We start from the raw sequence: 12419 nt of genomic DNA, 5'->3' as shown, positions 1-12419 counted from the left end.
AGAGGTAAGCAACTTCGCGGTGGCAGGTTTTTGAAAATATCCCGAACTCCAGTTTTCTCAACTCCTGGGATCGGCAAAGCTGCGGCTCCACGTTTGTGTGTGTGGGCGACGGGTAGATCCTGGAAGCCAGTTTCCTGGAGCCAGACCCTTCGGGCCAGCTCCGCTCGCGGATTCGCTGAATCTGGGAGCTGGCGAGCTGCCGAACAGTCCCTAAGTTGCGACTTCTGATCTTAATCAGCCTTTACAACCAAGTCAGCAATTTGATCTGTTCAAAGTTTAGAGTTCCCTTGTGTTTTATGATAATTCTGACAGCAACCCTACAACTAGTCATTATCATCAATATTGAAAGAGTTCAAATGTTTTCAGTGCCACTTCATCCCAGCAATGTCTCTCTTCGGTATATTATTACTTCTATATAAAGGATGGTGGAGTTCCCGCCTTCCTTGGCCCTCCGCGGACGGGCAGTGCCTCCTGGCCATTCGTTGGCTAGTGGCGTGCCGTGGGAGTCACCCCGGACCGACACGGCTCACGCCCGGGCGACCTGGCTAGAGTGTTCATGATGGTTGGACCGTCCGGTTCACACGGGGCCACCGTCATTGGGTGGCTCCAGGCGCACCCATGGCTGAGGCCCATGCGTATCCTTGCGCAGGAAATCGTGTTCGGACCCATCTGGCGGTGTGTCACAGTGGACCGCGAGGGCGTGCTCGGGTCACCATCATTGGGTGGCCTTTGTCGCGTTTGCACCCACGCGCGACACCCTAGCTAGGCCCGTCTGGTAGACTCCACGCCCCGTGCCGATGCGATAGCCGAGCCTGCTTGGCGGCCCCCTTGCACTCTAATACGTCTCCAACGTATCCCTTATATATATGAGATAGCCACACCCGTATTGGATGTCGTGCAGTTTTTTCAAACCCTAGTTTTTACACTAGGAACTCCAGTCCAATCCATGATATGTGCTAAATACTCCCTCCGTAAACTAATATAAGAGCTTTAGAATATTAAAGTAGTAAACTAAACACTCTTATATTAGTTTATAGAGTACATAAGTAAATTGTCTAAACTTCAAAAATAATAGGAGACTAGAATTGAATTAAATTAAATCGTGAAGTAGGAAATGAATACAACGAATGACACTAATCTCAATTATACACCAACCTGCCCTCGTCATGAAGAGTTTTGTCTTGAGGTAATAGCACCCCAGGTACCCTAACTTGCATAGAATGTGATGATTTAGTCCAAAACTTGCAAAACTTCACTTCGTCATACCCCAACTTGCACCTCATGTGATGATTTAGTCCCAGGCCAATCACAGCTCGACAATTGGCAGCCAGGTGGTCGGACCGGTCAGCACACACACTTTTGCAGAAAACCCCCTACCATTTTCTTTAATCAACCCGCACTCACCTTCCATTGATTGCAAAAGCAGAAATAACCTAGTGTAAAGTGGAGTACATCCAAGATTCCAAGTTTGCTTGGAACTACGAATGTTCATGTATTTCATATTCAGAACGATATGTAGTTGCTACTGTTCCAAAATAAAATGTATAGTTTCTACTGAAAACTACATGATAAAACTGTTCAAACTGTAACAGAACAGGTACCAGTGCACAACACCATTTTCTTTCAGTCTTTCAGGAGAAGAGAGGTTGCACCTCATGAACATCTTTACTGCAGCACAATTTCGCGGCAGAACATGACTTCAAGTTCTCAACGGAGAAAAGAATTAACATTGCTCGATCAAACCAATATACAAATTAATGAGGAGAAAAAAGAATCACGGAAGCAGCATGAATCCTTGGCCGCTACCTACAAGAAGTGCTCTCCTAATCAGCCATTAGCCATTTTTTCTTGCATCGGCGGCGTCAGTTCCTCCAGAACGGAACAAGAACGGCACATTGACGTCGCACGGCCTGGACACCACCTTGGCGCTGGCGGCGAGCCTGTCCACCGTCATGGCGAACCGAACCATCACCGGCACGGCCCACGTCCTCACGCCGCCGAGCTGCAGCCGCACGGGCACCGTGATATCCACGTCGAACGGCACCGATCGGAGCCGCTCCGCCGCGGCCATCTGCCCGCGCTCGCGCTCCGAGAACCGTATCCCGCTGCCCTTCGCCTTCGCCACGAACACCGTGATGTTGCACGGCGCCTGGTAGAAGGCCGGCCATGCGCCGTCCGCCAGGCTCACGCCCTCGTACGACATGGCGACGCGGCTCCCGGCGCCGTCGTAGTGCACGCCGACCTTGCCGTTGGCGCTGTTGTCGGCGCGGACGGTCGCGGCGAACCCCGGTGAGAGCGGGCCGGGGGCCGAGGCGTTGCTGACGCCGGCGAGGCCCGACACTGCGAGGGACACAACCGAGTACGCCGGCTGCCTGGGCTTGAAGGCGAGGTAGACAACCCCGACGGCGGCGGCGAGGAGGACGGCGAGGGAGAGGTAGAGGCAGGCACGGAGGCAGGAGCAGTCGGCGCGGCGGGTGTAGTGCTGGAAGAGGCGCGTGTTCTCCGGTGGCGGCACGCGGAAGACCTTGTCTTTGGGCACCTGCACCACGTACGTGCCGGGCTGCGGCGCCGGCGGCTTCTGCTGGTGTTGGGGCAGCGGCGGGACGGGCTTCTCGAAGTGTACTGCAGAGCGGGCTGGGGGAGGGGTCGGAGGAGGAGTAAGCGTACTCGCCGGAGAAGTCGGAGCTGGTGGACGCGGCCGTCGTTCATCATAGGCCGCTCCTGCTCCTCACGTCACGGGTGCGAATCAATCTGCGATATCAAAACCGTCTGTGCCAGAATGTTTTGCGCGCATTGATACTTCCCAGCCGAATAGTACTTCTTTAGCACGGCGTTCAGTGCTAGTATGCTTATCGTGGACGTCCTATAGCTTTGCAGTCAATAGATGATCTCTTGTTTTTGTACCATGGGACAGCACGCACTACGGCTCCTGTTCACCAGTGCACGTACCCAAACTTGAAGAGAGACCAGCAGCCTCCACACTGGCTGGTTCCAACTCATGACACGGTCCTTCTCGTTGAAGCATCGAACGACGCCTTCCATGCACATGAAGCTGAAGTCAACCGTGTACTCGAACCAAACTCTAAACTGGTGCCCTGTCACCTCCACGAGGAAAGGAATAGTGTGGCGGAACCATTGTCTGAAACAGTCAACAGCAAAGCAAGCAAATCAGCAATCATTAAGCAAAGTAAACGAATGTACAAATGTACTAAAACGGAGCACGTACCCGCCAAGTTACTTCTTGTCTCCACACTGCTGCACAGCTTCATAGAAGACTAATGACAACTCGTCGTCGCTCTCCTCATGTCCCATGCCAACATCGAACGGTGAAGATCCAAACTCAACGACCATCAGCATCTGGTGCAGTGGGTTGGCTGAAATTTTGTTCATTTAAATTGTCGTTAGTTTCCTAACCAAATTACTATTCAAGGATCTGCACATCCCAGTTACAGTTATTTTTTTCTCATAGCCTGATAGGCACGCACCTGTGGAGCGCAGGCATTCAGACAAACATTCTAGACCTTGACAGCCGGTGTCATGCCGAAAGCCACAGGGTTACACCTCCTCATCTTATTCTGTGTGAACAAACCACCCGGGCCGCTACTATAACGATCGAACATGGGACCGGTTGAGTTGTTTGCTGAGCTCAGATCATGATAGGGAACACCCGGGAACAAAATCATGGGAGATGAGTGCGGGTTGATTAAAGAAAACGGTAGGGGGTTTTCTGCAAAAGTGCATGCGCTGACCGGTTCAACCACCTGGCTGCCAATTGTCGAGCTGTGATTGGCCTGGGACTAAATCATCACATGAGATGCAAGTTGGGGTATGGTAAAGTAAAGTTTTACGAGTTTGGGACTAAATCATTACATTCTGTGCGAGTTAGGGTACCTGAGGTGCTATTACCTCTTTTGTCTTTAACCAGTTTCACTCCCTGATTTGGTGATTTCTGGTCTACTTGTTGATGCAACCGGACTTCGTGTCCCTGTTTCGTTTTCACCGGATTGGTTGGGAAGTGAGGACCACAAACGTGAGAGGTGAGACCAGCAGAAGACCATACAAGATGAGGTTGGAACAACGCCTGAAGCGGATCATCTGACACTGCCTGCAAAGTTGCTTTAACTACACGTCTACAGCTTTGGTTAAAGCCTCACATTCCAAAAGCTGATTAGTAAATATGAGTCAAACGACTCAATTTGTTAATCAAAAATTGCCTTCGGATGCCGGGCTCGGTGAAATCCGGAATTTTTAATTTTTTTTAGCAAACCCGGTATTTTGAAGTTCCAAAATAATCTGAAGGAATACACATGAACATAAGGATGCACATTGCATGTCTGTAATTTATTATATGAAATACGTTTTGGTGCAGTCTACATAAAAGCAAACAAAATCATGTATTTCTAGCATATTCATTATTCATTATAAAGGTTCACAGTTGTTTTTTGCCTGAGAACAATTTTGCTTTTTGTGCAGCTCACCTTAAAACTTATTTCATCACGAATTTCTTTTTGAACACAGTACAAATATAATAGCTCATACACTCATCCTTAGTAACGCATGCACGCACGCACATCCTGCCCCTATGAGCATCGCCAAGAGACTAAGTCGTATAGCATCTTGAGCTTGGCAAAATCACCACAGATGCCTCGTAGTCGACAGAAACATCTTCTCCCACTGAATGTACATCGCTGAAAATCCTGAAATAGATCCAGTAGAATGCGAGCACCAATGTCAAGTTTAGAACTTAAACCCTTATAGGCTGGGGATACCACTACCCTCATCATCATTCAACCATAGGGTGATTCGCTTTCATCATGAATTTTTAAACATATGTAGTATACATCCCTTTCTTCATATCTATTTTTTTTCTTCAGTTTTTTGAACTTCAAAATAAGATATTTTTTCTTTAAAAAAATTCAAACTCCATGGAGCCTGGTAGCAGGAAATTCACACTCGTAATAATATGACTAACGTATATGGGCGCTTGTGTCTATACTGATGCTAAAAAAACGTAGGAGCTCTGCCACGTTTACTAGGTGTATTTTTCCAACTAGTGTGATGTTTACTGATTTGGCGGCATTCCCACTACCAGCTCGGCCGACTCCACTGAAGTATCCTTGCTCTGCCGCCATTACCGTTTTGTGTCATAGGCGGCTCTCTTGCACCAGTCTTCACTTCTCCACTGCATGTGGGTGGTTGATCCACCTGGCTGCCTAATGGCATGTCAACTTTGAATCCCTCTCAAGGTTTCCAAAATTTTCTATTACTGCATGAGCCATTAATCCATGACCCGATGGGTTCCTAAATTATAAAAAGTTGCCAATAATGGTACGATGGCTTCAATCCCATCTGGATGGTATGGACAATCGCATCGAGTTAGTGGGGTTGTGTCTTTGTAGGCCTTCTGCTCTAGCGATTCTTTGTTTGTTTTGGCCGTATGTTTGTCTATTTTCTTATAATGGTGTCTTCTCTTAAGTACAACGGCGTAGCTAGGCCCCAGGCAACAGGGGCCTTAGCCTGGGGCGTACACGCAAAGTCCTTCGTGACTTGTAGCCACAATAGCTCCATTTGATACTATTGAGCACTATAGCACTACGGTTTGCTCGGGGCGTGACTCTTGGCTGGCTATGTCACTGCTTAGCTAGGTTGTTCCTCGAGGGTTTATGCGAGTTGTGTTGCTGGTCTTCAGTAATGCTTGCCCGGCTATTGACACAGATTGGGTGGTTCCCCTGCCAATATGACTTGTTCCACCAAATTCTCATCGTCTACGGCAGGTGGCTACTGCGGCGACATCAACAAAGAGAGTTCCTCTGTAAGTCTATGTGGAGTGCTCAATGACTACTCTGTATGTCTACATTGTTACCACCGATGACTCGAAAATAATAACAAATGCGACGCCAAATCACAATAAAAGTTCTAGAAGATTTTGTTGTGGTTCTTTTTTGGCTAGGGATTGCACTGTAATGTAGGGAGAATGGTCCATTGTGTGGGGGCTCTAGGTACCGGTTTCCTTATTTAAGATATAATCCAAATATCTGGTCAATTTTTTTATAAGAGATCTCACCTAGTACTGAGGTTAAAAAAACTAAATACTTGTGATGTTAAAAAACCTCTTTGAATTTCTATTATTATCCACCCGCACCGTATTTGCGAAGGACTTTGATCATCATAATATTCGTTTCGTGCTTGATCATCATAATATTCTTTTCAACGTTCATCATAATCTTCATTTTATATCATAGTTTTAAATAGCCGGCTATAGCCCCGCTATAGCTCTGCTATAGCTGTTTGAGGATGTTTTCGCTAAATGATTTGATGTACAATTTGCCGCTATAGCCTAGCTATTGTTGTTTTTAAGGGTTGACGCTAAATGTCATAGCCCGTTATTTAAAACATTGTTTTATACCCATCCGTATCAAATATTTTTCTATTGTTTTTGGTGTGCTCGATTTTAAACGATTGTCTTGTAATTTCATGTCTTGTGCAATTGTGTATGTTAGACTTGCATTATTGTGGAATTCGTGCAATTTCAGGGTTGTAAAAGTGACTTTTGCCTTGCGAATGATCCTACACGTGGTTGTTGGCTTTGGCTTCCGCCTATTTTCTGTTGTGAGTACATCAGACCAGACCGAAATAAAGCAAGGTTCCGTCCTATTCTGTTGCAAGTAGATAAATGAGGCAGAGAGGTTAAAACAGCAAAAAAGAAGAGTAAAAAGACACTCACAGCCCTAAACTTTTCCTTTTCGATGAAAATTACCGTCTTGTTTTAAGCAACGCTGCCGTCGGCCTCTTGCACTTACTTCTCCGCCACCCAATCGCCTCCGACGCCGCCGCCGCCACCACCACCTCTACCGCGCTGCCGTCGCCATGCGAGCCTCATCGGCCGCGGCTTCCCATTGGCGTTCGTAGATGAGCTCCTCTCTCTTCCTCCTCATCTGCCCGTCCTCCTCCATCGCCTCCAACCAGTCCGATGCTGCCGCTGCCGCTTCCGCTTCCCGCTCCGCCTTTCTCCCACCCCTTCCCGCTCCTTTACCTTCAGCAGCTAGATCAGGAAGACGAGGCTGCTTCCGCCGCCATGGTACGCAAGGGCCTACCTCTCGACGTCGACCTGCCCACACCTCGGCAGCCGGTAACGGGGGTTCTCTCCGCCATGACCGCCGCCATGGGAGGATCAGCGCCGCAGGTGGGGATGCCGTTGTCGCCGGTATCAGGGACCGCGCAGCAACGGCGGAAACAGCACGACGAGGGGACTCTTCTCATGCTGACGCTCCCTGCCAAGTCGGTGTACTCCCACGACCCCGACGAGGCGGAAAGCATGCTGCTGGCGATCGCCGAGCTAGCCATTCCCTTGGGCACCTCCACGCAGCCAGTGTCATCCTACCTCGCCTGCCTCTGCGCGCAGCTCCTCCACGCCCCCTGCCATGGCGGCTTGCCCAGGATCAAGCTCACCGGGCTCAGCGCATCCAGATCCAGGGAGTCGCTCGAGATCACCGGGAAGCGGCTGTCGAACTTAGCACTCGATCGGTCCTTCGAGTTCGAGTTCTGCCTGCTTGCGAACAAGGTCTGGGACCTTGACCTGGAGAAGCTGGTTGTTGACACGCGGCGTCGCGAGGACATCGCCGTCCACTCGCTGCACTACTCGCTCTACGACTCGAACACACTCTCCAGCATTCGACGGTAATCAACTACTATGATTTGCTGCTTCCATTATCAAATATATCTTCAAAACGTTTCACTTCAGAAATGTTGACTCATCTTAGCATCAAGATTCAAGAGTCAATCACAACGGTAGTGTGTACTAGTCCAAGTATGTTCATTCGGACAGGCAAAGGTGGCGCTTAGGAGCTCTAAAAGTTTGTCATTATGAAGGAGTACTACTCTACTGCAAGTATATGTATCACTGAAAAAAATAGCGTGCTGCACGCTATAGCGTATTGAGAATTGCCTCGCTAAATTTATCGGTGTACAACATCTCGCTAATAACACGTTATAGCATGCTAATAGCATATTTTGAGGTCGCCGCTATTTTGCTGTAGCGCGCTATTTTTTTCATTATGTATATATATTATCTGTTTCAATTGTTACGATTTACGAAGAGCAGCCAAAAAATATTTATGATTGTGCATGACCAACTTTTCATGCTCAAATGCTTTTCATCTTTCTTTTTCCAAGTGCCACAAATGTTGATTAGTAACTGAAATGACTTGCATCTTGTATAATACGATATACCAATCAACATAAATAGAGCGGGGCACTTTCTGCTGCAATGGTGGGGTCTATAATTAATATTACTGTAGTATGGACTAGCACTTTTTATGTGCTTGCAAGCATGTAGATCACACATGCCAAGAGTGTAAAAAACCCATCATTTGGACTTCCAAATTCCCCAAACACTGATACATCTTATATGTATTGTTACAAACATCTAGTGTACGTAGAGAAGTTAGTATTAAACCATGTTTTTTTCGAATTCAAATTTTAGGTACATTTTCGATGATGAACCAGTGAAAGAAGACGAAATGAAACAGGTATTAGCGAAGCAGTATGGTGGTGAAGAGGAGGTAATATCCATCTCTCTCTCTCTCTCTGTGGGTGGGGGGTGGGGCATTGAAATCTCTCATGCTGACCTTTGCCTCAATACTGTCTATTTGCTTGGTGATTCCAGCTCTTCCGCATTAATCCTGGATTAAATACAACCCCTCTTAGTTTACCTGAAAGCCCTTAAGAGTACACTACTTGTAATTTGCATGACAAAGGCAAGTATGAACCCCCTAAGGTAATATTCGTTTTTTTTGTCTGTTTTCACTTTTTCATTTCTTTCGAAAAGGATTTTCACTTTTTTCATAGCACAAAGCTTATTTAATATCATGTAAAATCTTCTCAGGTTTGGCTCAGGAAGGAAAACAGGGAGAATAAGAAAAGGAAACCTGAGGCTCACTTTTTCTCTGCATTAAAGGTTTGCCTTCATTTATTTTTATGCATCATCTCATGGGAAACTTCTTTCTATGTTACCTATAATGTACCTCTTAAATTAACTAAACACTGCCTTCCTGAAATTGAATTCGTGGATTTTAGTCTTATAAATTGACATTCTTTGCTAGCATCTGTCATTTCATACTTCATAGCAGCTGCTATGGGTAATACAGAATTGCTAACGTTTTCTTGCGTTTAAATCTTCATATTTGTTGCAGCATATCTGAATTGGTGATGGTACAATTTAGCAGCTGAATTATACTCTATTTTGCCACTAGACTGTTTTTATGCTCTTGCCAGTACTATTGTTTGACTTTATGCCATCATTGACATCTTGATCAAACAGCAGGTGACTGAGATAAAGAAGTCCACTAGATACTTACTTCTGCTTGTATTGTTCTGTACATTGATCACCATGGTTGATTCCTCGTCGATGGGTGAAAGTTCTCCAAAAATTCTCTGTGCCAAACCTGATGCAATATCATTTCTACTTCCTCGTCATACGATCGCATGTCCTGCAGCGGGCATATCTTCGATACATTTGACTCATTCAAAGCGTAGTGTGCCGCCGACATCACCAGCATCATCACCTCAACAAAGGTCTAACTTACTATACGGTTTGATTTATAACCTTCACATTTCCTGCTGAGATCCCAAGTCTCCAAGTGGGCCCTCTTGGCCACCTAAGACCTTGGCTTTTTAGAGAATCCCTAGGTGTAATTTCCTGCTAGATAGTACTTGGAACTTGGAAGTAATATGGTTCACTATTTTATTTTCAGGGAAGAAATCTGTCTAGATATATGTGGAACTTTAGTACTTGTTGCGTCAGTTGTCGGCTGCCTAGGTCCATGGTAATTCTCCTCTAAATCAATATCTGAAAGTTCCTACCATTTACATTTAGGGTGTTTTACATTTGATAAAGGACATACCAATATAGTTGTATGTTTATCTCTCTTTTCTGGAAAAGGTACCTTTGTTTGACTTGCGTGTTCTGTTGTAGGTTTTCAGTCTGCTGTTTGGAACCTATTCAGGGGAAGGTTCATAAGTTTCTTTTCTTCATTAGGGTAGAGCCTGTAAGAATGTGGTATTACACACTAGCTGTGACCATCAATTACTATGTATCGATGGTACCATCTGGAGTAATGTTGTTGAAATCTGATCAGAGCTGCGGAATTTTGGTCCAAAATGCAGTTTCCTGCATCATATTTCTACTGTGTGTCGCATTTTTATCTTATCATGAAAAGACGGTATTTCAGGTAGCAACTTTAATATGGATTACAAGATTGTTTTTGATGTTCTTATGGAATTCATTTCTTCTAATACACTTTCCAATTTTGTTTATTGTGCATATAGGTAGGCAATGAGGTTTCTGTGAACACATGTTTGTGCTGTATCGGTGGTGCAATGTTGATTGGTGGACTACATACCATTTGCGGAGTGCTATGCCCGACAAAATATCTTGAGATATTCTATTTTGAGAAGATTGCATTTACCTGCTTGATTGTAATGCATGTAGTTAAAATATCTTGAGATACATACCATTTGCAGACTAGGGGGGGGGGGGGGGGGGGGGGGGGGATGCACTTAGTCTGCTACCAGGATATTTTTTTTTCTCAAAAGAAAATACAATTGGTGTATACTTATCATAGCCGAATGCTGAGTTGCTGTTGGTAGTTTTAAAAAATGTCTCTCTTTTACCACTCCAAAAATTCTACCAAAAAGACTTTTGGTTGGAATAGTTACATAAAAAAGTTGATGCATTCGTGAAGCATAGATCAGTGGCACATCAGCGTTGTCCTGTTTTACTCATGTTACTGTTGACCAATGGCATTACACTTTAGGACTTTGACTGTTTGAAAAACACATGCAGTCAATACGCTTACTGTCACCAACTTATTATATGAACTTAAAAGGAGCAAGTGCAAGTTTTAAAAGTTCAATGTATTAATCTGTTGGGCGTTGCTACAAATCAGCCGGATGATTTCTCTAAAAAGTCATCCGCCTGCTCAGCCATCCGATCTGCATACTGAGGTCCGTTGGATCAAAGCAACACCACGCAGCAGCGCAACCCGATAGGTACAACGTAGCACCATTGCAGCCCCGCGTGTTGCTCCAACGCAGCATCGAAGGTGTCCCGCGAGCTCCATTGCAACTCCGGCCGAACTCCATTGCAGACCGGTGGAGCTCCAACGTAGCAACGATGCTCCGCCGAAGTTTCATTGCAACTCCGGCCGAGCTCCAGCACAACACCGACGGCTCTGGCGAAGTTCCAGTGCAACTTCGGCGGAGCTTCAACGCAGCACATGCGCGTCCAGCAAAGCTCCATTGCAACTCCGGCGAGTCTTCATTGCAGCGTCCGGCTATGCTCCCGGTGGTCCGACGGTGCTCCCAGTAGCTTCAAGGCAAACATCGCCGGATTTGCAGCACCCACATCGGCCACTCTCCGCGGTCACCGCCGTACCGCCGCGCGCTCCATTGCATCTCTGGGAGGGTGCTCGTGGCATCAAGCCCGCTTTGCAGCACGGGTAACCCCCTGCAGCGACCGGCGAGCACCTGCCCATCTGCATCCCAGCGCCCCCAGCCGCCGCGGGCGGGAATCTCTCGCAGTCGTAGTAGCAACGGTAGCGCGCAGGGACGGCAGCGTCGGACCACCATCGGCGATGACGACAACGGCTTGCAGCAGCGCCTGCAGCTTGGGCAGCAGCACTTGAATATGCGTGCATGGCCGCGGTGGTCAGCGAAGAGAAAGGGGATCGAGGTTGAGGGAATTGCACAAACCACCACTTATTGGGGCTAGCGTTGCGCAAAACACCTACTATACGGGTTTGTTGCAAAAAATACCACCTATTGGTGTAATACATTGCAAATAGGTCTAATCTGGTGTTTGAACACATTAACATAATTACAGACAAATGGGCCCCGCTTGTAAGTGCACGCGTGGCAATAAAAACCGGCCACATCAGCAACATATTGGACTGTCATTATCTCCAAAACCTGTGGTCCAATTGAGCCAAAACTTTCCTAGATTACTATTGAATACATGCAGTATTTACTGGAATTATTTCACATTTTTCTGAAAATGCCAAATTTTTAACAAAAAAATTGAATGGGCTAACTAAAACTTCCATTATGTAGCAAACCATTAATCCAAATGGGGTAAAACTTTTTCAGAATGGTACTTTACACATGTGTAAATTACTATAATTTTTTCACACTTCTCTAGAATTGTTAAATTTTGAACCCACATCTAAATGAAGCAAGTTCGGCATGAGACCACCAACACAAAAATATGGTAGATATTGTTCCCATTTTAGCATCCAAGTAGTTGACATATGACCATTACAGCAAAGTAGTTACCTTATGGGCATTACAAGAGGCCTCGGCATTACAACCATCGCAAAATAATATGACTAGTCTCATACACCAAAAGGTACATCCATCAGGTT

At 46.2% G+C, this 12419-nt stretch overlaps 1 pseudogene; it reads right to left on the bottom strand.

Annotated features, from left to right (window-relative positions):
- Window positions 1-1834: 1834 nt before the first annotated feature.
- On the bottom strand, window positions 1835-2712 carry LOC123056928 (NDR1/HIN1-like protein 13; annotated as a pseudogene).
- Between the last annotated feature and the right edge of the window lie 9707 nt (window positions 2713-12419).

The sequence above is a fragment of the Triticum aestivum genome, chromosome 3A (genome assembly GCF_018294505.1).
Source record: "Triticum aestivum cultivar Chinese Spring chromosome 3A, IWGSC CS RefSeq v2.1, whole genome shotgun sequence".
NCBI lineage: Eukaryota > Viridiplantae > Streptophyta > Magnoliopsida > Poales > Poaceae > Triticum > Triticum aestivum.
This window is presented reverse-complemented; position numbering and strand designations above follow the sequence as displayed.